The sequence below is a fragment of the Monodon monoceros genome, unplaced genomic scaffold (assembly GCF_005190385.1).
Source record: "Monodon monoceros isolate NGI ecotype Baffin Bay Population unplaced genomic scaffold, NGI_Narwhal_1 Super_Scaffold_12, whole genome shotgun sequence".
Classification (NCBI taxonomy): Eukaryota; Metazoa; Chordata; class Mammalia; order Artiodactyla; family Monodontidae; genus Monodon; species Monodon monoceros.
In genome coordinates, this window is record NW_021703768.1 from 59,307,013 (window position 1) to 59,321,567 (window position 14,555).

The following is a 14,555-nucleotide window of genomic DNA, read 5'->3' on the forward strand; positions in this document are numbered from 1 at the left end:
TCCCACATGCCGCGGAACGGCTGGGCCCGTGAGCCATGGCCGCTGAGCCTGCGCGTCCGGAGCCTGTGCTCCGCAACGGGAGAGGCCACAACAGTGAGAGGCCCGCGTACCAAAAAAATAAATAAATAAAATAAAACGTAATCTTTTTATAGTAGTCTATATTTTTTTCAAAAAAAGCTTTTATATACATTAATTAACTTTAACATCCATGGATTTCTGGAATTGGAATTGAATAATAAGTCTGAATAACTTACTGAATTACTCATATTATTACCTCATTCACAGATTTTTGCTTTATATTCATCAATACATGTCTGAATCAATGTGAGAAATGATTTCCAGATCAATGCCCTCATGAGAAAGACACTAAGCCCTGCACTGTGTGGACTTCTCACAGTTTTACCTTATTTACTCCTGTATTTTCCTCTTTCTGTATTTCTTTCCTCTTTCAATGTTGAGGAGAAAATGCAAATATTTTCCTTTCTTCACAGCATTTTCCTAGGTTTATGCTTAGGTTTAAGGTTCCCGTGTGCCTGACATCGTTTGTCCTTCTTTACTTCCAAAATTAGATGCAGTTTAAAAAGTCCTTTGATTTTTAAATCCTTTGGTTTTGTTGTAGGTGGATTATTTCTGAGCCTCTGTTAGACACAGCTAACATGGCTTGGTCTCACTGGTGCCCAGTTCCCATCCTGAAGCTAGCCAGGAACCCAGCAAGAGTTGCCTTATTAGAACAAAGGACACTCCTATCACCCAGGAAATTGCAAGGGATTTAGGAGCTCTGTATCAGGGACCAGAGTCAAAGACCAAATATTAGAACAAAAGATGCTCCTAGCACGTTTATCACATAGGAAATTACAAAGGCTTTAGGAGCTCTGGCCAGGAGCCAGAGACAAAGACCAAAATATATATTAATATTTCTTATTACATCAAAATATCATATGTATGTACCATCTGAACCACTATTTAAATTTTAATTGATTTATCTTTATATACATTATTTTAAAAAGAAAAATTGCTATTTAAAAAGGAAACATTTGATAGGAAACAAAAACCAGGATTGCTGACTATGACTAGAAGATAACCATATGAATAAGTATGAGACTATAAAAATTAAGATATTCTTTAAATCTACCACCAATATATTTCATCAAATGTACCACTAATATATTTGAGAAATGCTCTTAGGGTTCACCAGCTTCTAGACCTAGTGTGAGAAGACTTCCAAGTGCTACTTGGGCACAGGTAGTTTGATGGAAATGTTTCCATTAACCCTTTGCTACAATGCATCTGCCTGAGAATATGCCCATGAGAGGGTTAGGGTCTCCTTTCCCTCCTCCTTTTTCAAAATCTCACTTCTCCTACTTCATAAAAGACAGAGAATTGTTCTATGGTTCTTCACCTGGGAGACATGGGTGTTATTGGTCTAGAAAACAAAATGGCAGTTTGAAATATTTGTGTCCGTTGTTTTTTTTTTAATTTATTTGGCTGTATAGGGTCTTAGTTGCAGCATGAGGGACCCTTGTTGCAGCACGCAGGATCTTTCGTTGAGGCACGTGGGCTTCTCTCTAGTTGTGGCGGGTGGGCTCCAGAGCACACAGGCTCAGTAATTGTGGCATGCGGGCTCTCTAGTTGTGTGCGTGGGCTTAGTTACCCCACGGTATGTGGGATCTTAGTTCCCTGACCAGGTATAGAACCTGAGTCCCCTGCATTGGAAGGCAGACTCTTAACCACTGGTCCCCCAGGGAAATCCCTTGTGTCAGTTCTGAAAAAAATAAATGAGTCCAAGACCAGATTTAAAAATCATTTTGTCAGGCTTCCCTGGTGGCGCAGTGGTTGAGAGTCCGCCTGCCGATGCAGGGGACACGGATTCGTGCCCCGGTCCCGGAGGATCCCACATGCTGCGGAGCGGCTGGGCCCGTGAGCCATGGCTGCTGAGCCTGCGCGTCTGGAGCCTGCGCTCCGCAGCGGGAGAGGGCACAACAGTGAGAGGCCCGCGTACCGCAAAAAAAGAAAAAAAAATCCTTTTGTCAGTCCGGTGGTTTCTCATTTTTTACTTTCAACAAAATAGATGGATATAATTTACAACAACTTTCAATGATAGCTTACTGTATACATTTTGGCATAAAACTCAGGAGTTCACAGAGTTGAGTGATATAGCTCTAAAAAAAATCTCTTCACCATTTTAAACACATTTGTGTGAATAAGGTTTCTCAGTGCTTATAATGGATAATGGTGGATATCATTTTGCTATGATATTCAGATTCCATTGGCTACTTTAAAAACTGTAAAGGGATAGTTTTATTTTAAAAACTCAGTATATACCATGTTGGAAAATACATCTTTTGTAGCTATTTAAACTTAGGATATAAACTTTCATATGTCAATTTTAAAATGTGTGACAGAGACACTGTTTTACAAAATTCTTTTTGAGATTATGGAAGCAAAATAATTTGAAAACCAGGAAATCTTAAATATGTCAGAGATTTTAAAATCTACTAATTGTGAAATAAAGAATGTTGCCACCATCCAGTTCTACAAGAATCAAGTCACTAGCCACTACAGTTGCTGACCTACAATACACCCTGAAAGGAATTCAGGGTGTAGATCAAGATGAGGTACTCCGTGCTCTGGGGAAACAGGCAAAACAAGCCCTTAGTTAGAAATATTTCAGGAGAAATTTTTTATGAACCTGGATTCTTGCATCTTCCATACTTAGAAAAGCACTAAAATCATTAACTGAGATGTCTGTTCCTTGTGACTAGTAGCAACATTCTACCAAGATGTGTGCTTGAGTGCATGTACCCCTTTGCCCAAATCACATGTATACTGACCTACCTCTTCAGAGTAGTTCCTCAGAGCTGAGAGGCTCTCTCCCAGGCTATAGTCCTTAGTAAGCCCCCCAATAAAACTGAAACTCATAGCTCTTACATTGTGTATTTTTATTTCAGTCCACATATTCATGAATCCTTACTGAAAACATTACTCAAATACAAATTCCAACTGCCAGAGTAATACTCAAAATCAAGAACTCAAGACTGGAAAAGTCAGAGTAAGAAAACAGAAGTGGAACATCGAAAACAATTCACCTCACAAAATTGAGTATAAATAGCTGTGCTATAATTTGTTTTCAAATTTAAAATTTTTCAAAAGTGAGCTCCAAATGACTGCAAACGTTAAAGCCAATTCTTGGCGGGCGGGACCTGGAGAAGCCTGATGGATGGCAGGTACGGGAGGTGGGCCAGAAGCCGGTTGGAGCCTGAGATGTCCTGTAGTTGTCTAAAGAGTCTTCAGTCACTATGTCAAGTGATACAGATGTTTCTTCTTGTTCATATGATGAAGATCAGGGATCTAAACTTATTAGAAAACCTAGAGAGGCACCATTTGTCCCCCTTGGAATGGCACGTTTTGCAACAATCATTGCGTGTGGATTATATATTTAAATTGAAGAGCAGGGGAAATACTAAAACGTCTGTTCACCTGATCCACATGCACATGGCAGCCCAAGGCTTTGTTGTGGGAACAATTATTCTTGGTATGGGCTATTCCACGTATCAAGAATTCTGGGTAAAACCTAAACCTTAGAAGAGGAGATGCTGTCTTGGTCTTGTTAATGGTGCTTGCTTTAGTTAGACATCTCATATTGAGGTTACATATTTATGTTGAAAATAAATTGTTTGGATCAGACAATAACATGGTAATTTGAATACTGGCTTCCTTTCTTGCAGGCTTGATTTGCCTGGTGACCAAGTTACTGATGACTAGTTCACTAGCTATGTCATTTAGGGGAGTCAAATTAGCACAAAAGAAACAGGTCACTTTTTTTTTTTTTTTTTTTTTGCGGTACGCGGGCCTCTCACTGTTGTGGCCTCTCCCATTGTGGAGCACAGGCTCTGGACGCGCAGGCTCAGCGGCCATGGCTCACGCGCAGCCGCTCCGCGGCATGTGGGATCCTCCCGGACCGGGGCACGAACCCATGTCCCCTGCATCGGCAGGCGGACTCTCAACCACTGCACCACCAGGGAAGCCCCAAAACATGTCACTTTTAAATGCACTTGATAGTGGTACAATGTCCACCTGCTTAAACTCTTCTGATGAAATTAGTTCTAAAGAGGACAACATGCCAATCCTGAAATGCTCCCAGTTGCTGCAGAATATCATATACTTTTGATGTAATGTAGGAATCCTATTTACCCCAGTTAATTTAACTCTTTCTGACTGCCTTGTGGAATGAGTACTGTTTTAAGGGCTGGTTAGCTCTTGAGGAACCCTTTCAGAACAGCACATGGAATACAACATTATAAACCTCCTGGCAAGTATGTGTGTGTGTTTTAAACCAAACCTAAAAAGCTGATAACAGAGCTGCTTAGAAGTAATTTTTTTTTTTTAAGATGTTGGTGGTAGGAGTTTATTAATTAATTAATTAATTTTTGCTGTGTTGTGTCTTCATTTCTGTGCGAGGGCTTTCTCTAGTTGTGGCAAGCGGGGCCCACTCTTCATCACGGTGCGTGGGCATCTCACTATGGCGGCCTCTCTTGTTGCGGAGCACAGGCTCCAGATGTGCAGGCTCAGTAGTTGTGGCTCACGGGCCTAGTTGCTCCGCGGCATGTGGGATCTTCCCAGACCAGGGCTCGAACCCGTGTCCCCTGCATTGGCAGGAAGATTCTCAAACACTGTGCCACCAGGTAAGCCCCTAGAAGTAATATTTATTTCAGAATCATAGTTGTAAACGTGAGAATAACTCAATTGTAGATCCCCTTTTAGCTCTTTTGAAATTGCAGAATTATATTTTGCTGCTGTTATACTAGAATAATTTGTCAATGTCATTTCGAAGTAGAAATGTGTATTTTAAGTGCTAATGCAAAGGTAAATGAAAAACAATTTTTATTTATTTTTTAAAATTTATTTTATTTTTTCATTTTTGGCTGCGTTGGGTCTTCGTTGTGGTGCGCGGGCTTCTCATTGCGGTGGCTTCTCTTGTTGCATGCAGAGCACAGGCTCTAGGTGTGCAGCCTTCAGTAGCTGTGGCACATGGGCTCAGTAGTTGTGGCTCATGGGCTCCAGAGCGCAGGCTCAGTAGTTGTGGCGCATGGGCTTAGTTGCTCTGGCATGTGGGATCTTCCCAGACCAGGGATCGAATCTGCGTCCCCTGCACTTGCCGGTGGATTCTTAACAACTGCGCCACCAGGGAAGCCCCCCAAAACACTTTTTAAATGTCTGCAGTGTGTTTATTATCTCTATAAGAATCATAAATGTTAAACTAAGTAAATTACCTATAATGGAAATGGTTTATGAGCAAGCTGGATTGGTCAGACTTTATACAAACTTTGGTACGCTACAGAATGCTTTATTGTACTTGTGAAATTCGCTTGTCTAACCTGAATTTACATTTCATGGTGATAACATGGTAATGTAGTGATATTAAAGAAAGTGAACACACACGTACACACACACAGAGCAATTCTTGAAAAGGACTTAGATGGTGAAAAGAAAATACCGTGGGCATACAACCCCAGGTTAAATTAACAACAACTGGAGTAAGGCAAAGTAAATGATTGACAGCTCTTGAATGCATTCATTTGCTGACAGAATACCTGAGTGTTGAGTTCCAGCAGTGTGCCAAACACTCTCGGAGGTGCCCAGACTATATCACTAAACAAAATAGTCAAAGATCCCTACCCTTGCAGAATTTAGAATTTTCTTCTTGTAGATGTAATGTATGGCTTGGGGAAAGGGAAGTAAAGAAAAGCTATTTTGTTTTTGACTATCCTAATTCGAGATATTGAGTTTTGTTTTTTTGTTTGTTTGTTTTTTTGGTTTTTTTTGCTGTACGTGGGCCTCTCACTGTTGTGGCCTCTCCCGTTGTGGAGCACAGGCTCCGGACGCGCAGGCTCAGCGGCCATGGCTCACGGGCCCAGCCGCTCCGCGGCATGTGGGATCTTCCCGGACCGGGGCACGAACCCGCGTCCCCTGCATCGGCAGGCGGACACTCAACCACTTTGCCACCAGGGAAGCCCTGAGATATTGAGTTTTAAGTTGGTATTTAATAAATGAACTTGACTTTCAGCTGAAGAAATATATAATCTAAAAAGGAACACCACATGAAAGGAGTGATTTCAGTGAGCCCAGAAAAGCGCTAAATTCCTTAACTTGAGATATCTAGTTTTCTTTAATGAACAATAATCTTTTGACGTTCAGACTACTTTTCCTTTGTTGCAAAATTCCTGTATATCCTAGCTCCCCCTGTGCCTCCTTGGAGCAGTTCTCTCAGAGTTACTTGAGATGCTGCCTCCCAGGCTTGAAGTCCTAAAACTTTCTGCCGAATAAAACATAATTCTCAACTTAAAAAGAAAAACCATTAAGCAAACAAACAAAAAGAAACACCAAGTAATGCAGGGAAAAGGAAATGCTAAAAAAACCCAAAACTCAACTATATGAATATATAAATATTACTCTGTGAAATGCAGGATATCTGAATGCTTGGAGAATATTCCTCCTTACCCACCAGACACTCTCTTTTTTCCCCTCTAGTTTTATTGATATATAATTGACACACAACACTGTGTAAGTTTAAGGTGTACAGCATCATGACTGGACCTACACACATCATGAAATTATGACCACAGTAGTTTAGTGAACATCCCTCATCTCATATAGATACAAAATTAGAGACATAGAAAAAAATTTTCTTCCTTGTGATGAGAATTCTTAGGATTTACTCTTTTAACAATTTTGATATATAACATAGAGCAGTGTTAATTATATTTATCATGTTGTACATTACAGCCCTAGTACTCATTTATCCTATAACTGGAAGTTTGTACCTTTTGACCGCCTTCATTGAATTCCCCATCCCCCTACCCCTGCCTCTGGTGGGGTGTGTGTTTGTTTTTGAAGTATAATTTACACAACGCTATGTTAGTTCCTGTTACACAACACAGTGATTCAATACATAAACAAAAAATGTTGCCTGCCATTCCAGTTCTACAGAGATCAAGTCATTAGCTGTTGCCATTACAGACCTACAGTACAACCCGAAAGGAATTCACGGTGAAGCTTTCTGTGTTGTGGCTATATGAGCCCCTAGATAGTTAAGATACATATCTAAGGAAGAATTTCAATGACCCAAGATTGTTGCATCTTCCCATCCATAGAGAAGCACTAAAATTATTAACTTGTGATATGTTTTTTGTGATTGGCTGTAATCTTTTAGCAAGATGTATGCTCCATTACATGTATTTCTCAGCAAAACATTCATCTATATCCTGGCCCCTCCCCTACCTCTTTGGAGCAGTTCTTTGGAGCTATCTGAGAGGCTGTCTCCTGGGCTCTAGTCCTCAGTAAGACACGGAATAAAACTCAACTCAAAGCCCTTACGGTGTGCGTTTATTTATCCAGTCAACAAATACTTCTATACATTTCAAAACGATCACCGTTAGTCTAGTTACCATCCGCCAGCTGCTCTCTGAATCCAGTCATTTAGGGTTTTTATGAAGGTTCTACCATGCGGGCATGTTTGATTAAATCATTAGCCATTGGTGATTAGCTCAATCCTCAGCCCCTCTCCCCTCCCTGGAGGTCAGGGAGTAGGGCTAAAACTTCCAACATTTCAATCTCTGTGGTTGGTTCCTCTGGCAACCAGACCCCATCCTCCAAGAGTCACCTCATTAGCATAAACTCAGGTATGGGCTTATTATGAATAACGAAAGACGTTCCATTCAGCCCTGCCACTTCGGAATTTAGAAGGGTTTTAGAAGCTTTGTGCCAGGAACTGGAATGAAGACCAAATATATATTTCTTATGATATCATAAGATCACAGTGTGTGTGTGTGTGTGTGTGTGTGTGTGTGTGTGTGTGTGTAGAGGGGAAGATAAGGAGGAGAAAGAGAGAGAGAGACAAGGGGGGAAGAGGGAGGAAATTGTTCCCTTTCTCTTACTCCATCTGAGGAGGTGGCATGGGACCCAGGGGAAAGGCAGGGTCCCCCGCAGGCCAGAAACCTGCTCTACTTGAGGGCTCTGGCCGATGGGGTCAGGAGGTCAAGAGGACCTAAGAGTTAGCTGTCCTGAAGGGGGTGGATGTACACCACCCAGGTGGGGCTAGGAGGAAAGGAGATTCCTGTCCTAGAAGGCATCCTTCCCTCTCCAACAGCCTTCCTTCCTCTGGTAACAAAGAAGCAACCCAGTGAGGTACTGGAAAGCTCGCACATAATGAACAGAGGGTTTCTGGTGTTCTGGAAGTCCTGCTGGGCTCAAACAGAGCTGCGAGTGGTTGCATCTTGTTTTTGTGAAGCCTCACCTGTGATCAGAACTGTCCTGGGCAGCCCCAAACTAGGAGAAGCAGCAGGGGGTTTGTTTTTCTCTTTTGCGAAGGGAGGAAGCCATCAAGTCATGTATACGCACCAGTTCTGAGCTTATGCTGAGAAAACAGAGGAAATCCTCCGGTTTATACTGACACGACTTTATGAGGAATGCAGACACTGCATTCCCACTCACCGACACAGACTTGCATGTGGGAAACTCTGACTCTTGGAAGTGAGCGCTCTGCCTGTTGTGCCTGACTGTGAGGCTTGAAGTCTTCATAATCAGAATATAACGGCATCTTCCTGGACCATACTAACCGAGTTGCTTTACTGTACATACAAATTCATGAGGAATTAGATGAAATAGAGTGTAGGCGCTGCTAGAGCGTGCTTCTATTTAAGGAAACAACTTTTCTGGGTTTCAAATAAGTAGACTTACAACATCCAAGGTTGATTTTTATTATTGGTTCCATAGCAATTGTCTTCTTTCCTTGGAATGAAAGTGTGGAAGATGAGAAAGCGCATTTTAAGCCAATGGCTTAAATGGTGGATGTTTTCTGGTCAAATCACATTTTTCCTTTTCTGGCTTGATGCCATTTCTGGTGATGTATGAACTCCATCTGTAGTTATCAAAGGTTTAGTACACCCTCCTCCCACCCGAGCTCACCAATCACATTCCTGCTGAACAACAATGGTCGCTGGTTCTCAGAACCAGGTGGCTTTCCAAAAGTGATGCCAGGAGCATTTGTCTGGCATGTGGCATAGAGTCAAGTAGGAGCTATTTCCTCAGCCATCTTCTTCTATTGTTGTTTGTTGTCTTTCTTTTCTGTACATCCTTTTTCCCTTTGACCATGTCTCTGTTTCACATAGCATCCCTTCGCTTATACTGTTAGGAGACCTCCAGAGCTCTGATGTCTTCTTGATGTTGAGTTTGTTGTTGTTTGCTTGTATTTTGTTTGTTTCCAGGTCTAGACATTCAACATGATGTGACTCTCTTGCCTATCGGTTGAAGATGATGGGTTCATTGCCCAAGAAACTGACACGCACAAACTCACATCACAAGAAACCAGCATGATTTTTTTATTATTTCTACTCCTTGAGTTTTCTTCTTTGGGATTTAAGGCACCGTGGTCCTACAGGAGTCAGAGCTTATCCTAAATCCCTCACTTCCTTTATTAAAAACGTACAGAATTTAAAGATAAAAGTTGAACTAGTATGCAATTATGGTGAAAAGATTGAACAAAAACAGCTTTTCCATGTCCATTTGATGCTGGTCAAAACACATCATTGGCCATTTACTTAAAAACAAAAACAAATGCAATATGCTTGTACACAGGCACATAAAAAAATGGGAAAAGGGAAAATAAAAGATTAGAGAAAATGACACTCTAGTTGCTAGGAAGTGATGGGACCAAATTATAGCTTTCTAACTGAGAATGTATCCTTCTTTGTAGGACCGAGTTCTGGGGTCAAGTAGCAGGTATTCTTTTTAGTAGACACCTCATTCTTGCTGCTCAACACATCAACTGTATCTTCTTCCTCTGTTTTCAATTGTTTAGGTATCTGTTTCGCTGACTGGCTGCTCATCAAATGGGGGTCTGATCGGCCTAACTGACAAAATCTATCATTCACAACAGGTTCCAGCATTTGAAGGCTTGACTAGGGCTAGGATTCACTTCCAAAGTGACTCACACATAAGCCTGGCAAGTCAGTGCTGGTCGTTGGTGGGAGACCTCAGTTCCTCAACCACAGGGCTGCTTGAGAGTCTTGTGACTCCCAGCTGGCTTCCCCCTGAGCAAGTGATCCAGGCCTCAGGTTTTGATGCAGAGAAAGGAATTCCTGCTAGAGTAATTCTTCTGGCCTATTTCATTACCTCTCACCTATTCTTGCCCACGGGAGGAGGTGGGACTTCTGACTGGTGAATTTGGGGGAAGGAACTAAGCATGGTCCATCAGCTTCTCTGGGGTTATTTTATTTTGGAGCAAGCATGTCTCCAGGCTACAGGCATTCTAATCTGTTTTTGGCCAGACCAGAGTAAAGGGCCAGCACTTTGGGATGTCCCTGACTTGTCCAGCTATGCCAGGGTCTGGGTAAGTAAGTTCATCTCATTGGGGTGAATTGATGGTAAACCCACATGGTTGTAGATCTAAAGTCATGATCTCGCATCAGCATTGCCAGTGATATTTTGAGTTCTCTTTGTATGACTCGTATCAACCAGTTCTGAACACTGGAGGGGAAGATGGAGCCTCTTCAGAACCTCAAAATTTGTGGGAAGAGAATACAATTAGAGTAACTCAGCCAGGAATCTGAAGAACTAAATTGCTTCCCTGTTGGCTTAATTTTAGCATCTTCAAGACTGAGGGTGTTGGGACTTCTGTGGTGCTCCAGTGGTTAGGACTCGGCTCTCCCAATGCAGGGGGCCCAGGTTTGATCCCTGGTCGGGGAACTAGATCCCACATGCATGCTACAACTAAGAAGTCCGCATGCCACAACTAAGAGCTCCCATGCCACAACTAAAGATCCTGAATGCTGCAACTAAGACCCAGCACAGCCAAAATGAATAAATAAATAAATATTAAAAAAAAAAAAAAGACTGAGAGTGTTACTGTGTTCGGTTTTTTTCCCTTAGAGCCTAAGAAGGTTCTCGCAAGACTTCTTCTAGACGGGCATCTGGGCACAGGGAGTGGGAAAGAGAGTCATTTTTGTACATCATTCTTGCCCTCAAATTCTCTTCCCTGGTTGGGTCAAATGTCTGGTGGTTGTAACAGTGTGAGAAATTTTCCTGGAAGACTTGACTCCAATTTTCATTTCCTTTTCTAATGATAATAATAATAATAATAATAGCAATAATGGCACTGACTATTTTGAGCACCAGCCACGAGCCAACCAGTATACTGTAAGCTTTACATATATTGTGTCTAGTCTTTACATCAACCCTGAGGCATATATTTTCATTTTACAGAAAGATTAAGCAATATGCTCCAAGTTGCACAGAGTGGAGGCTGGAACCCCATTCTGTCCGACTTCCAAGCCCAGGCTCCTTCAGTTTTCCCACATTTCTCTGAGCCCCTGTTCCATCTCAGCTTTTCAGGGTCGAGAGGGCAGTTATGAAAGAGGATGTGATTTTTCAAGGCTGGCTGACTTCTCCCTAGGGGGGTTTTCCAAATAACCTAGAAACTCGGGAGACAGTAAGGCTGAGCATTCTACTCAGAGGCTATTTTACCTTGCAAACACCGCCTTCCCACCCTGCACTCCCAACACGCCCTCCCTCCCCCAGCTTCCCAACCATGAAACTGTTATTGTACCTATCTCAGAGTTGTGCTCAGAGCCCAGCTGTTCAACCAGGGAGTGCCGTTATCTTTATGGTCCTTTAACATGGCCATTTCCTGAAACTGCATTTGATAATGGAAAATGGGTTTCTGTGTCTCTGAGGGACCATATCTACGTTGCTATTTTGTCCTCTCATGGCAAAGGAATTTGAAACAGCTCTAATATTGAGAGAGAAAAGCAGCAATTCCCTTAATAGGTGTGGTAGGCAGAATAATTCTTCTCCAAAGATGTCCACATCCTTTTCCCTGGAACCTGCAAATATGTTACTTTACATGGCAAAGAGAACTTGCAGATATGTTTAAATTAAGAATCTTGCAATGTGGGAGATTATCAAGCATTATTTCGTGGGTCTAATGTAATCACAACGGTCCTTTTAAGGAAAAGAAGGCAGAAGAGTCAGAGAAGGAGATACGACAACATAAGAACTGCTAGCTGGAGACCATGAGCCGAAGAACGCAAGCAGCCTCTAGAAGCTAGAAAAAGCAAGGAAACAGGTACTTCCCTCGAGTCCCCAGAAGCCACAAAACCCTGCCAACACCTTGATTTTAACTCCATAAGACCCATTTCAGACTTCTGACCTCCAGAACTGTAAGATAATGTTACAGAGCTGAACTTACGTCTGCTCACCCACCACACAGCAAAGACAATTTACTGACAGCAGTTTGTGGTGAAGGAAAGTACAGCAGTTATTGCAGGCATCAAGCAAGAACAGGCAGCTCATACTCAAAAGACCCAAACTTCCTAATGGCTTTCAGGGAAGGGTTTTTCAAGGCAACATTTGGGATGAAGGTTGCAGCTTGTGGACTTTCTTCGATTGGTTGGTGGTGTGGTCACAGGGTGATATTTTGGGAATCTTACTTATCCACCTTCTGGTTCCAACCAGTCTGGGGTCTAGTGCTTGTGGTCAGCATGGATCTCACCATCCTCCATCTGGGTGAGGATCTTAGTCTCTGCAGAATAACTCAAAGATATGCATCAGGTTGTTATGTATATCCCTTGAGGAGGAACTAGGACTCTTGTTTTATTGCTGAACTATTATTTCTTTACTGCTTTTCCTTTGTTTCTGTATTCTCTCACTTCCCTAATTATTAACTGCTTGGGACTTCCCTGGTGGCGCAGTGGTTAAGAATCCGTCTGCCAATGCAGGAGACACGGGTTTGAGTCCTGGTCTGGAAAGATCCCACATGCTGCGGAGCAACTAAACCCGTGCACTACAACTACTGAGTCCGCGTGCCACAACTACTGAAGCCCGCGCACCTAGAGCCCGTGCTCCACAACAAGAACAGCCACTGCAATGAGAAGCCCGCGCACCGCAACAAAGAGTAGCCCCCGCTGGCAGTGACTAGAGAAAGCTCGCACGTAGCAATGAAGACCCAACGCAGCCAAAAATAAATAAATAAATAAATAAATAAATAAATAAATAAATAAAATTATTAACTGCTTGAGTCTGCTCTTTGGAACTCAGAAAAGGTATAGGAGACTAAAGCCCTTTTTTGCTACAAACAAGAAACAGGGGACACGGAGGGGCTTTTGTACCCAAGAAGGCCCCAAAAGGTCCTGCTCAGTTTCAATCACCCATTTTCTTTTTTACTCCTCCATCCTGAGGGGAACAGAGGATGGGACAAGAAAGAGAATAAAGTTTTGGATAGAGAAGTAAATCATAAACTCAGGCAGGGGATTTGGTTTCAATAATAAATTTATGTTGCTTTAAGGCACTAAGTTTGTGGTAATTTGTTACAGTAGCAACAGGAAGCTAAGACAATGCAATACACTCCACCTTTCTCTGCTTAATCATTTATGCAATGGGCCACTAAACATCCTGGTCAGAAACTCCATGTCAACTAGTGACCCTGCCATTTAAATTTTTCTCACAAAACAAGAGACACCATGGAATAGTATGTCTGGTGTACCCTTTCATTATTGCTTTTTTTCATAACAGCCTTTTGGAAAAATGAGTTTACACAGTCCTTTTTCATGGTGATAAGACAAGAAATCTTTATAGATCAAGACCATATTGGTGGAGACTACCACCAGAGGCCCCTGCATATCCTCTTACTTACTCGGAGGTATAATAGATACAAATTAGCAACAATGTAGCTAACAGATGTCACATGTCCATTTATTGCTTGTGCTCCTGGAAAACAAGGTATGCCTTATCACCACTGGAAAATGCCACTGGGTTTCCTGATTCAGGTATTAACAGAGCTCTTTCAGTGCTATAGGAACTGACATAAAAGAGCCAATGACTCCTAATCAGGCTCCGAAGGAAACTGTGCAGCTAATGCAAGTTCCATGGAAGCTGATCCAGTCTGTCCGTGTGGGAGGTTAATGGCCCCGAGTTGGGTCACCATTAGAGAGCAGGACAAGGAGGGTCTTAACTCTGTTTTCAGCTGAACACTTTTGAAACTGCCTTGCTGATTCAAGGCATCCACTGTTTCAATGCCAGTCAGCAGGATAATGATTTAATTAACCTTCCTGCTGAAGCTGGTGGGAACCCAAAGCAGTCATTCCCCAGCGGAAACTTTCACCACAAAACAAATTCAGTTGATTTCTGCCTGCTCTTCCCATTCTCTGTGGAGATCTGAAAGAGCAAACCAGTTCTAGCTGGTTAAACCAATGATCCCTCCAGGAGGGCTTCAATTGGCCAATACTTCTGGGGTCCAGAAGGTGCTTAGTCCCAATAAATTCTGTGTGGCTATGGTGCCAGGTGTCAGGTCACTTCTGGATTCTTGTACCCTCTGTGCTCTGGGCTGTCTCCTCCATTCACACTAGGGGAAAGGCTCCCATTCATTGATCAAAGGCTGCATCTTTCCTTAATTGGTGTTTTCGCAATGACCGCATCGTGAGGAGGACCATACAGCCTTAATAATTTGTACATGGGAGGATAGCCATATAAGACCAAGCATGGTATACTCCTATGGGACTTTT

General features: G+C 42.4%; 1 pseudogene; it reads left to right on the forward strand.

Moving 5' to 3' along the window:
- Positions 1 to 3,296: 3,296 nt before the first annotated feature.
- LOC114891495 lies at positions 3,297 to 3,582 on the forward strand (annotated as a pseudogene).
- The last annotated feature ends 10,973 nt before the right edge of the window (positions 3,583 to 14,555 follow it).